This window comes from Marmota marmota, unplaced genomic scaffold (assembly GCF_001458135.2).
Source record: "Marmota marmota marmota unplaced genomic scaffold, marMar, whole genome shotgun sequence".
Taxonomy (NCBI): Eukaryota; Metazoa; Chordata; class Mammalia; order Rodentia; family Sciuridae; genus Marmota; species Marmota marmota.
In genome coordinates this window covers 7693536-7705434 of record NW_025999977.1, presented here as the reverse complement: position 1 = coordinate 7705434, position 11899 = coordinate 7693536, and the positions used below count along the sequence as shown (strand labels likewise).

The 11899-nt window shown below is 38.8% G+C and overlaps 1 long non-coding RNA gene across 1 annotated transcript in view; it reads right to left on the bottom strand.

The window, feature by feature from the left end:
• Nucleotides 1-11899, bottom strand: part of LOC125617306 — an 18057-nt gene that overhangs the window by 2984 nt on the left and 3174 nt on the right. Inside the window, exons 2-3 of the long non-coding RNA XR_007348288.1 lie at nt 11385-11386; nt 48-185 (exon numbers count right to left, since the gene is read on the bottom strand). This is a non-coding gene — a long non-coding RNA (uncharacterized LOC125617306). The remainder of the gene's footprint in view (nt 1-47; nt 186-11384; nt 11387-11899) is intronic.

The following is an 11899-nucleotide window of genomic DNA, read 5'->3' as shown; positions in this document are numbered from 1 at the left end:
CTTCTTAATTTGATACCAGATTTCTTATATATGTTGATGATATTTACTTTTCTTTTATTTAATACTATCTGAATGTTTAAGACCAGTCACTTTGTCTTCCACCTTTGAGATTCTGTCTTCAGCATAGTCTAGTCCATGAGAGAGACTTTCAACTGAACATTTTGATTTATTGTGTCTTTCATTTTCTGGATATATGCTCATGAACCAATCAGTACAACATGAACACCAAAAAGGAGGAGGAGGAGGAGGAGGAGGAGGAGGAGGAGGAGGAGATGTAGTGAAAAGGGTAAGGAAGACAGTTTTACCTTATTTGTATCACCTTTTGGCCAATCTCAGGGAACACAGAATGGAAAGTAATAGCCTCTCCTTGAAGGAAAGGAGGGAAGTAAGCACTAGACTTTGCCTCAGAGCTCAACATTGGGCCCTCCCCAGGAAAACATAGTAATGCTCAGGCCTGCACAGACCTAGACTCCAGGTCAGTACCCATGGACTGAGCCTCCAGGTATGGCCCAGTAACAGGCTAGATCCTGCAGCCTGAGATTCCAGGCTGCCTGACAGACTCCGTCTCCAAGCCAGCTCTACAACCTGGGCAGCCTCAGCCGCCCCAGGCTCCAGGCCTGCTCCAGGTTCCAAACCAGCCCCAAACCAGGCCTGCTCACACAGTTGCAGACTTCAGGCCCACCCCAGTAAAAGGTCAGCTCCCTAGCTTCATACTGACAGCCATGGATGTAGGCCCCAGGCCTGACCAGTATAGCCCCACACTCCAGGCTCTATGTTCTAGTAGACACAAGATCCGGGCCTGTTCCAGTGGTGCTAGGGTCCAGGCCATCCTGACAGACCCTGGGCTGGGCCAGTCCCCATAGACCCAAGCTCCCAGGCTGCCCCTGTGAACCCGGGTTCTAGGCTAGCCTCCACTGCCCCAGGACCCAGGTTAGCCTTCTTAGATGGTGTCCATGGTCAGACCTTGTAACTTCAGGTACGAGGCCAACCCTCAGGACCCCAGGTTCCACGCTTGCCATAGCATCAGGCCAGCATAGACTCTAGGCAGGTCCCTATGGCTCCAGGGTCTAGTGGCCACAGAGTGCAGGCCCATTCATGTTTTTTAAACAGGAAGAATTAATGTTGTTACTTACAATATTATCAAGAATAAATTAATGAATAAAAATAAATAATTATTATTAATAGTTAAGCTGTCCATGCTACCCAAAGCAATCTACAGATTCAATGCAATCCCTATCAAAATCCCAACAGCATTTTTCACAAAAATAGAAAAAATAACTCTATGGGCTGGGGATGTGGCTCAAGCGGTAGCGCGCTCGCCTGGCATGCGTGCGGCCCGGGTTCGATCCTCAGCACCACATACAAACAAAGATGTTGTGTCGGCCGAAAACTAAAAAATAAATATTAAAATTCTCTCTCTCTCTCTCTTAAAAAAAAAAAAGAGGGAGAGTCTCCCTTTCAAAAAAAAAATAATAATTCTAAAATTTGTGTGAAATCACAAAAGATTCCAACTAGCCAAAGCAATCTTTATCAAAATGAATAAGGATAGGTGGTGAATTGCTGAGATTGATAGCTATACACCCTGTATTAAAAAAGAAAAAAAATCTCAAGCAAATAACTTCAACATCTTCTGACTTTAGACATAGTTTGAAAAAGAACAAACTAAGCCAAAAACAAGAATAAAGCAGCAAATAATTAAAACAAGAGTGCGAATGAATAAAAAAGAGATAGAAAAGAAGATGGAAAAACATAATAAAACCGAAAGTTGATTCTTTCAAAAACTGTCAAACTTTTAGCTAGATTGGTTGAGAAGTAAATAAAATATAGTTTATCCACATAATAAAATATAAATCAACAATAAAAAAGAAAGAAGCACTGATACATACCACTAACCAATAAACCTTGAAAACATGACTCTAAATGAAAGAAGCCAGTCACAAAGAGCCACGTTTGACTATAAAATGTGCAGAATAGGCAAACCAACAGAGTAGACTAGTGGTTGTCTAGGTCTGAAGGGAATGGAATATGAGGCTAAGGGGTACAGGGTTTCTTTGGGGGTAATAAAGGTACTCTAAAATTGATGAAATGATAATTAAAATAACAATGGTGATTCATTTTTAAATTATAATTCAAAATAACAAAGCATGTAACTTTACCCAAAAGACTGTGAGAAGCTTTGAGAAATTATTATTTAATCTTGAAAGGTATCTGAATAGCAAGAATATTAAAAATGTTAATAATGGCATTTTTCTATTTGATAATTTTCTTCCTTTTTATTTTTCTTACTTAATCACATCTTTATGTCTTTGTATACTATTTTGATTTCAAAGTTGTTTTCACTTCAAACACAACTACATGAACAAAGGACTTAGAAACCAATGAAAGGAATTATTTTATTGCAAATAAACTTAAATTTAAATTATTACAAATTGATATAATATGAAATGATTATAGTTGCTAAAAAGAGCATAATAGGTCTTCATCATTTGAATCATGAAAAAACTATCCTGTATAAAAAAGTCTAATTTTTCTCACTTGTTTTATGTTTGAATTGTTTTGTTGTTTTGTTTTGTTTTTGGTACCAGGGATTGAACTCAGGGCACTTAACCACTGAGCCACTCCCCAACCCTTTTTATTTTTTATTTACAGACAGGGTCTCACTGAGTTGCTTAGGATCTTGCTAAATTGCTGAGGCTGGTTTTGAACTTGCAATCCTTCTGCCTCAGCCCCCTAGTCCCTGGGATTACAGGTGTGTACCACACCAGTTGAATTGGTTTCTTAATGGAAATAAGAATCCCAGATGAAGTTAAAGAAATTGTTTTTAAAAACCTATTTCTCCATTTCATATGATAATTATGTATTTGTCCCCTTTGATTAGACCCAAATTTGCTAACCAATTATGTGTTTTTATTTCTAAACTCTCCCTTTATTATTTGCAATTGTTAGAATTTCAAAAATGCTCACAATTATTGGCTGTACTTTACGTGAGTCTTTTTATTTTAAGCTTATTTATATCAGTTCCCCTGGGTCTAACACCACTAGAGAATTTATGTATTCTTTCTTTTATAATATACTTCAGAAAACAAAACTGGTGCTGGAAATATCATATGATGCAAAAAGTACAGTTTTCTCTTTAAATCTTTTGTAGTTATTTTTACATTATCTTCTCTGCTCTGCTCATCCAATTAGGTGAGAACTCTTTCACAGGCTCGTTATTCAGGAACTGTTGTAAAAAAAAAAAAAAAAGCAACAGAAAAGAAGGAAGAAGGAAAGCAATGAGCAATGACAAAATGAGTCCCAAAGAATGGAAAAGGCATGTTCAGATTAATGGGTTCTGAAAAGATAATATTAAAAATGACAGGAAGCATGCTCTTAGTGCCGGGATGGGAGATAGGAGGTATCACCCTGGAAGACAGGAAATAGAACCAAGGAAGAAAACATAAAAGGGGGGGGGGGGAGAGAATATGAATATGAATGATAGACACAGAAACAGGGTCGATCAGAGACAACCCTTGAAATGTGTAACACCAAGGGTTAAATAAAGAGCAGAGGAGCAGTGGATGTGGGGAGGCTGGGGCCAGCCAATGACAGGAGCGAGAAAAAGAGGCAGAAACACCAGGCTGGGGTTGTAGCTCAGGGTGGAGAGCTTGCAGCGGTAGCGCCCTTGCCTGGTGTGAGTGAGGCACTGGGTTCGATCCTTAGCACCACATATAAATAAATAAATAAATAAAATAAAGGTATAAAAAATAAAGAAACACCAGTCAGGAGGAGGAACAGGCTTCAGCTCTGGGAGGCTGAGGGTGTGATCAAGGAGAGCAGGAGCATTAGCACATATACGCTGATATTCTTAGCACTGAAGGTAGGACAACTCACCCAGTTTGGGTCGGGTGGAGAAAATTGGTATTGTAGGAGTGATTAAAAAAAAAAAAAGTGCAAAAATGGAAACTTGCAAGGCATAATGGGGGATAGTGAGTAGATGAATTTAGTTTATAATGAAAGATTCACATAGGGTAGAGATGCCCAAAAGACTAGAAATCTAAGGCTGAGGTTGATGGTGTCAGTCCTCAGATGTCAAGGCAAGAAATTGGGCTCCATCAAAGAGAAAGGAAGTTCAGCAGGAAGCAATGATGGCGAGCCTGGTGATTTAGGAAGGTCGATTTATCATCACAAAAGTGGAGGGGGAGGACTGGAGTTGTGGTTCAGTGGTAGAGCGCATGCCTGGCATGTGTGAGGCCCTGGGTTTGATCCTCAGCACTGCACATACATAAGATAAAAGATCCATGGACAAATTTTGTTGTACAGTCTAGCCTAGGTGAGCAAAAAGGACACAGGCAGNATATATATATATTGAAGTGGGGAGGAGACCAGAAGGAAGAAAATTAGTTTGAAAGCTAAGGCCCTTGTAGGACTGAACAAAGCCCTTAAATAAGTAAATAAATAAATGTTCAATCACGATCATGGAACTGCAGACAGTAATTTGAGAACTCTTGAAGAAAAGATGAAACAGTGAAGGACTGATACTAATATATGAATAGGGAATATTAAAAGGTGTGCATGTAGGGGGCTGAGTGTAGATGAGGATCAACTATACCAACTAATGCAGCAACTTAAACTATGGAGCTGTGGTTCTCAACTTTTGAGTATCAGGACACTTATAAATACTTCAGTTTTTTATTTTTTTCTCCTTCTTCTTCAGTGCCAGGAAATGCTGAGGATTGAACCGAAGAACTTATGCATGCTAGGTAAGTTCTCTACCACTACATTACTCCTCCAGCCCTAATACTTCAATTCTGGGGGTGAGAAACTGATGTGACTCCATTTTTGAGAAACCAGCTTCTACCTCAAGGCCTGGCCTAAGGAAGGGGGCATGACCCTTGTCCTGGGAAAAACCCACAGAGCACTCCTAAGCACATACCCACCCTGCTGAGTTGTTTGTCTACAAATATCAGGAGAGATCTGTGGCGCCAGGTGTCCCTGACTGAGTTAGGCTAGGTGAGGACTCATAGCTACCCCCTAGCAACCACCAATCAGCATGAGACAGGGAAAACACCTGGAATGCCAGATGACCCCCCAGTAGTTTATGGTGGTTGATAACATGTTGGGAAACCATGTAGTTTAGCACGTACTCCCCTCGTGGCCTAAACCCATCAGTTCAAAGGAATCCCCCTATTGTACTAACCAATCACCCTTACCCAACTTGTTTCCGCCAGTGAATGTGCTAATCAATGTTAAGAGTTGTTGTTTGATTTTCCCACGTTATGGAATGATTTGCTGTGTGATGTTGTGACACATAGAGTATCCCCCCAAAACCTATAAAATCTCACTGAACAAAGGACCTGGACTCACTCCCGGGAACGCTGCGTCAGGAATGGTTGTGAGTCCAGGCTTGAGCTTGCAATAAAGACTCTTGTGTGATTGCATCGGATTTGGCTCCTGGAGGTCTATTGGGGTCCCATGAATCTGGCATTACAGGGGGAGGTACCAGGAATTGAACTCAGGGGCACTTGACCACTGAGCCACATCCCAGCCCTATTTTGTATTTTATTTACAGACAGAGTCTCATTGAATTGCTTAGGGCCTTGCTTTTGCTGAGGCTGGCTTTGAACTTGCAATCCTCCTGCCTCAGTCTCCCCAACCGCTGAGATTACAGGTGTGTGTCACTGCGCCCAGCACATGTTCAATCCTTTGATGGAGAGAATTGTTCACACCTTTGCTGCACATGGACCAAGAGTGGAAATAATCTCCAACAGGATATCAGAGTGTTGTTACCACATCAGAAAATGGATGTATCTAGACAACCAAAAAGCCACAAGAAACTTCCAGTAATTATGTATTATTTAAGTCTTTTTTTCTGACAAGGGTAACAAAAAATTGTTCCTACATAGTAAGAAAGAAATTGATTGGCTCCCATAACTGAAAAGCCTAGGGAAATAAATTTCAGATATAGCTGTGTCTGGGACATACAAAGTATCCTCTCTGCATTGGGCACAGGCTCTACTTGGCATTACCTAGTGACTCTAGTATTCACCTTGCCCTCCCCCACACTTCTCCCCCAGTTTGCCTAAAGGACCTTAGCAGCTCTTTTCTGCATCCTTTCTGCTTCATGTACAGAAGGAAAGAGTTTCTTTCTTCCAACAGCCAAACAAAAATCCTAGTTCTTATTATTATTGGTCAGATTTGGCCTGTCTCTCAATAAAATACAAAAAAGGGCTGAGGATGTGGCTCAGTGGTTAAACACCCCTGAGTTCAATACGAGTACCAAAAAAAAAAAAAGAGTTGAACATGTGACCAAACCAGCCTAGTGTCTGAATTTTACTTCCTTGGTGATTGATTGGTTGATGGAAAGTTTTTTGACCAAATTTGCTTAATATTATAATGAGTCATGGGAAAAGGTTTCATTTCAAATTATTTTTGAGATGAGGTCTTGCTATTGCCCAGGCTAACCTTGAATTTGTGGGCTCAAGTGATTCTCCTGCCTCAGATGTCAGAGTAGCTGGAACTATAGGTCCACACTTCAGAGCCTGGCTCCTCAAATAACTTTGAACCTTGAATGATATAAGATGACCATTTTACCATCTCAAGGTTAAAAACTTGCCTGAGATAAAACTAGCACATAGAAATGTAACCAAAAGATGGGAGTGGGGAGAATTTAGTCCTGGTATCATCATTATTTCAAATGTGATCACTACTCTTACACTTTTCAATTATATGAGTCAACAAATTCCATATTTTGATTAGGCAAGTTTAATTTCACTAAGCCAACTATTTATTAGTGAGAATTCTCTTACAAAAAGTACCAACTAGGCCAGGTATGGTGGCATACACCTGTGATCCCAGCAACCCGGGAGGTTGAGGCAGAAGGATTGCGATTTCAATGCCAATCTCAGCAATTGAGCAAGGCCTTAAGCAGCTTAGCAAGACCCTGCCTCAAAATAAAATATAAGGGTTGAGGTTGTAGCTCAGTGCTAGAGTGTTTGTCTAGCACTTACGAGGCACTGGGTTCTATCTTCAGCACCACATCAAAAAATAAAATAAATAATAATAAAGACATTATTACGACTAAAAGGTATTTTTAAAAATACACTTACAACTAAAAGGTATTTTTTAAAATTTAAAAAGTCAAATATATGGGCTGGGGATGTGGCTCAAGCGGTAGAGCGCTCGCCTAGCATGCCTGCGGCCCGGGTTCGATCCTCAGCACCACATACAAACAAAGATGTTGTGTCCGCCGAGAACTGAAAAATAAATATTAAAAATAAATAAATAAATAAATAAATAAATAAAAAGTCAAATATAAAAGGGCTAGAGATGTGGTTCAGTAGTACAGCACCCCTGGATTCAATCCCTAGCACCTTTTTTTTTTTTTTAACAAACAAACAAAAAACAGAAAAACAACAACAAAACCAACCTGGTGTGTGACATGTATCTGTTCCCAGGAGGATCACTTGAGCCCAGGAGTTAGAGGCCAACCATAGCAACATAATGAGACCCCATCTCAAAAAAACCCCAAAACATACAAATACCACATGATCTCACTAATGAGTGAAATCTCAAAAAGTCTAATTCAAAGAATAAAGAGTGAGCTGGGAGTGATGACGCATGCTTGTAATCCCAGCAGCCCAGGAAGCTGAGGCAGGAGAATCACAAGTTTAAAGGCAGCCTTAGCAATTTAGCAAGGTGCTAAGCAACTAAGTGAGACCTTGACTCTAAATAAAATATAAAAAAGGCTGGGGATGTGGCTCAGTGGTTAAGCACCCTGGGTTTAATCTCTGTACAAAAGAAGAAAAAGGAGAAGGAGAAGGAGGAGAAGGAGAAGGAGAAGGAGAAGGAGAAGAAGAACAGAATGGAATGAAATGGTGGTAGAGGATATGGGTGGAAAGTAGATTGGTCAAAGGATAAATACACAGACAGGAGGAATAAATTCAAAAGATCTATTGTACAACATGGGGACTATTGTTGATAATATCTAATTATATTCTTGAAAATTACTAAGAGACTAGATTTTAAGTGTTCTCACCACAAATAAAGTATAAATATGTAATATAATTCACTGCATTAGCTTGATTTAGCCATTCCACCATGTATACATATTATAAAACATTATGTTGTATGCCATAAATAAGCAAAAAAGACATAAATTGAAAGTAAATGGAAGAAAAAATAATTATGCAAACAACAAACATCATAAAATAAAAATTGCTATATTAACATATGCTAGACCTCAAGACAAGAATATCATTGTTATCATCAGGGGCTAGGAATATGCAGTGCTTGCCTAGCACATTCAAGAACCTGGGTTTGATCCTTGGTCCTGAAAAAAAATTATTATGATGATTAATAAAAGTATATACTTTAAATAGTTGCAATATGGTCTATGTAAATTATTCCTCAATAAGCATTTTTTTAAATGAACAAAAATTATTTTTAGCTAATTCACTCCTCAGTGCCATGTCCAATTTGCTTGGAACTTTTTATTTTATTTTATTTTTCTGACTTGTAAACCATGGACAAATTTTGTTGTACAGTCTAGCCTAGGTGAGCAAAAAGGACACAGGCAGACATCATGTAGAGACAGTCCATCATAGATATCCCCTGATTACCCTTTCAAAGTTTTCCAGAGAAGCCATAAACAACTCAAATTCTTACCAGCTGCCTTGAGATAGCAGTTACCCAAGAAAAGGAAAGCAAAGTCATTATTCCCAAACTGTGTTTTTCCACCATCTCATTTTCCTTATGTAAATAATGTTCTTGTTTTCATTAGAATTGATCTATCAGGCTGGGCAAGGTGGCCCCCTGCCTGTAATCCCAGTGATTCTGGAAGTTGAGGCAGGAGGATTCAAGTTTGAGGCCCTAAGCAACTTAGTGAGACACTGTTTCAAAATAAAAAATNAAAGCACTGAAGAGAAGTATCAAATACAGCCTGGGTATAACTAATTAGCAAACTATTATGCCAACATCAAGTTTTGGGGTTTGTTTTTTTTTTTTTTTGGTACTGGGGATTGAACTCCAGGGCACTTTATTACTGAGCTATTTCCCCAGGCCTATCTATTTATTTATTAACTGCAGTTCCAGGGATTGAACCCATGGCTAAGCAAGCACTCTATCACAGAGTTATATCCCTAGCCAGTTCCCTTATTTTTTTTATTTTTTATTTTTTTAGTTGTAGATGGACATAATACCTTTATTTTATTTATTTATTTTATGTGGTGTCTCACACATTCTAGGCAAGTGCTCTACCATTGAGCACTCTACAACCCCAGCCCTCCTGGTATGTATGTATGTATGTATTTATTTATTTATTTATTTTTGAGACAGGGTCTTGCTAAGTTCCTGAGATCCCACTAAGTTGCTGAGGCTGGCCTGGAACTTTTGATCCTCCTGCCTCAGCCTCTCAAGTTGTTGGGTTTACATCACCACACTCTGCAAGTATGATGTTTAAGAAAATTTATGATTTTTTTAAGTGTTTATGTCTGTAAAGGGAAAAAGTGAGATGCAAAATGCTATAGATTTCTTTTATATATATAGTATATTTATTTTTTAGTTGTAATTGGACACAATACCTTTATTTCACTTATCTATTTGTATGTGGTGCTGAGGATCGAACCCAGGGTCTCCCACGTGTGAGGCCAGTGCTCTACTGCTGAGCCACAACCCCAGCCCTAGAGATTTCATCTTAGTAATGAACATCAAACCAAAACATTTATTAAAAAAAAAAAAAAACTAGAAGAAAATGCACCTAAAATTTAATAATGGGTAGAAGTACAGGTTATGAGCTCCATTTTTTTCTCTTTTCTAAGCTTCCAAACCCTGCCCACTGCCATATTTCCTTTTATTTTTTTTTTAAAGCGAGAGAGAGAGAGAGAGAGAGAGAGAGAATTTTTTAATATTTATTTTTTTTTTAGTTTTCGGTGGATACAACATCTTTGTTTGTATGTGGTGCTGAGGATCGAACCCGGGCCGCACGCATGCCAGGCGAGCGCGCTACCACTTGAGCCACATCCCCAGCCCTCCTTTTATTTTTTTTAATATTTATTTTTTAGTTGTAGTTGGACACAATACCTTTATTTCACTTATTTATTTTTATGTGGTGCTGAGGATCGAACGCAGGGCCTTATGCATGTGAGGTGAGTGCTCTACCACTGAGCCACAACCCCAGCCCCTAACTGCCATATTTTCTATCACTTTTATAATTAAATACTTTAAATTTTATTATACAATTAATTAAATGTAATTTTATCATAATAATTTTATATTATATAATGTAATTTTATTATAATATTATTATAAAATTTTATTTTAAAAATTAATTAAAAGAAGAGCAAAATAAACTCCTACATATTATTCTCCCAGATTCAATAATTATCAAGATTTTGCCCCATTTGCTAAATCTACCCTTCTTTTCCCAGAAGATCTTGATGGAAATTCCAGACATCATATTATTTTACCTATAATTACTTTGGTAAAAATCTCAAATAATCTGTTTTTATATAATCACAATGCCTTTATAGCATTTACCAAAACTAACAATAATCCCTTAGTATCTTCTCATACCACCTAGTCCTCATAATCCTATTTCCACAACTGTCTCAAAAATGTTTTTTTTAAAAAAACTGGTTTATTCAAATTCAGGTACAAATTAGGGGTGTGTGGGGGGAATAGAGGGTGGGAGTGGGGAAGGGTGTGTGCAAGGGATCAAGGGAGTGTCTGTGTGAGTCTGTGGTGCTGGGGATCAAACCCAGGATCTCACACAACCAGGTAAGCACTTTACTCTGCCTCGATTGACACTCGACTCAGTCAGTCAGGGTCTATCCAGGTGAATTGGGCTGGCATGAACAAATCACACAGACACAGAAAGTACCTTTTTCTTGGGGTTGCATAGGCATGGGCATTACCAAGAGTTGTTTCTTAAATTTATTTTAATTTGGAGAAGACTCGCCCCGCCCCCCACATATATATTCAAGTCATTGATGTGTTGCAAAAACTGTGGTGCTTTATAGAATATTCCACATTTTATATGTGTAAGTTTACTTCCCTGTATTATCATTTGAATTCTTCCTCTACCTCTCTTATTTCATCTAAATGGAAATTACTCCAGAAGCCCAGTTTGATTCAGGTTCAACATTTTGTGCAGTAATATTTTATAGGTAATGCTCTCAAAACTTTTGTGTTTAAAATGAATATTTATCCATATTTAATCCCCTCCACACACACACAAAGTATAGAATAAAAATGGAAGCAGTATTTTGCCTGGTGTGGTGATGTGTACCTGTAATTCCACTAACTCAGGAGGCTGAGGCAGGATGATCACAAGTTCGAGGCCAGCCCCAGGATCTTTCCAGTCTCAAAATAAAAAGGTCTGGGGATGTGGTTCAGAGGTTAAGCACCACTGAGTTTAATCTCCAGTACCAAACAAATAAGAACAAAAACAGAAGCAGTATTTTATCATGGAAAGAACATAGGCTTCAAATCAAACAGACTTACGTTTGAATCCTGGTGTCCCTATCAGGTATAAGCTTTTAGGTAGGTGATTTTAATCTCTTAGCCTCGCTTATTGGGCCTGTGGTGGCATAGTATATCATGGTGGGAGGACACATCAGAGGAGTTTTGTTCACCCCATGTAGGCTGGAAGCAAAGAAAGAGGCTGAGGTGAAGTCAGGCATGGTGGCCTATGCCTGTAATCCCAGTGGCTTGGGAGGCTGAGACAGGAGGATAGCGAGTTCAAAGCCAGCCTCAGCAACAGCAAGGTGCTAAGCAACTCAGTGAGACTCTGTCTCTAAATAAAATACAAAATGGGGCTGGCAGGGGATGTGGCTCAGGGGTTAAGTGCCCTTGAGTTCAATCCCCAGCACCACAAAAAAAAAAAAAAAAAAAAAAAAAAAAAAAAAAAAAAAAAAAAAAA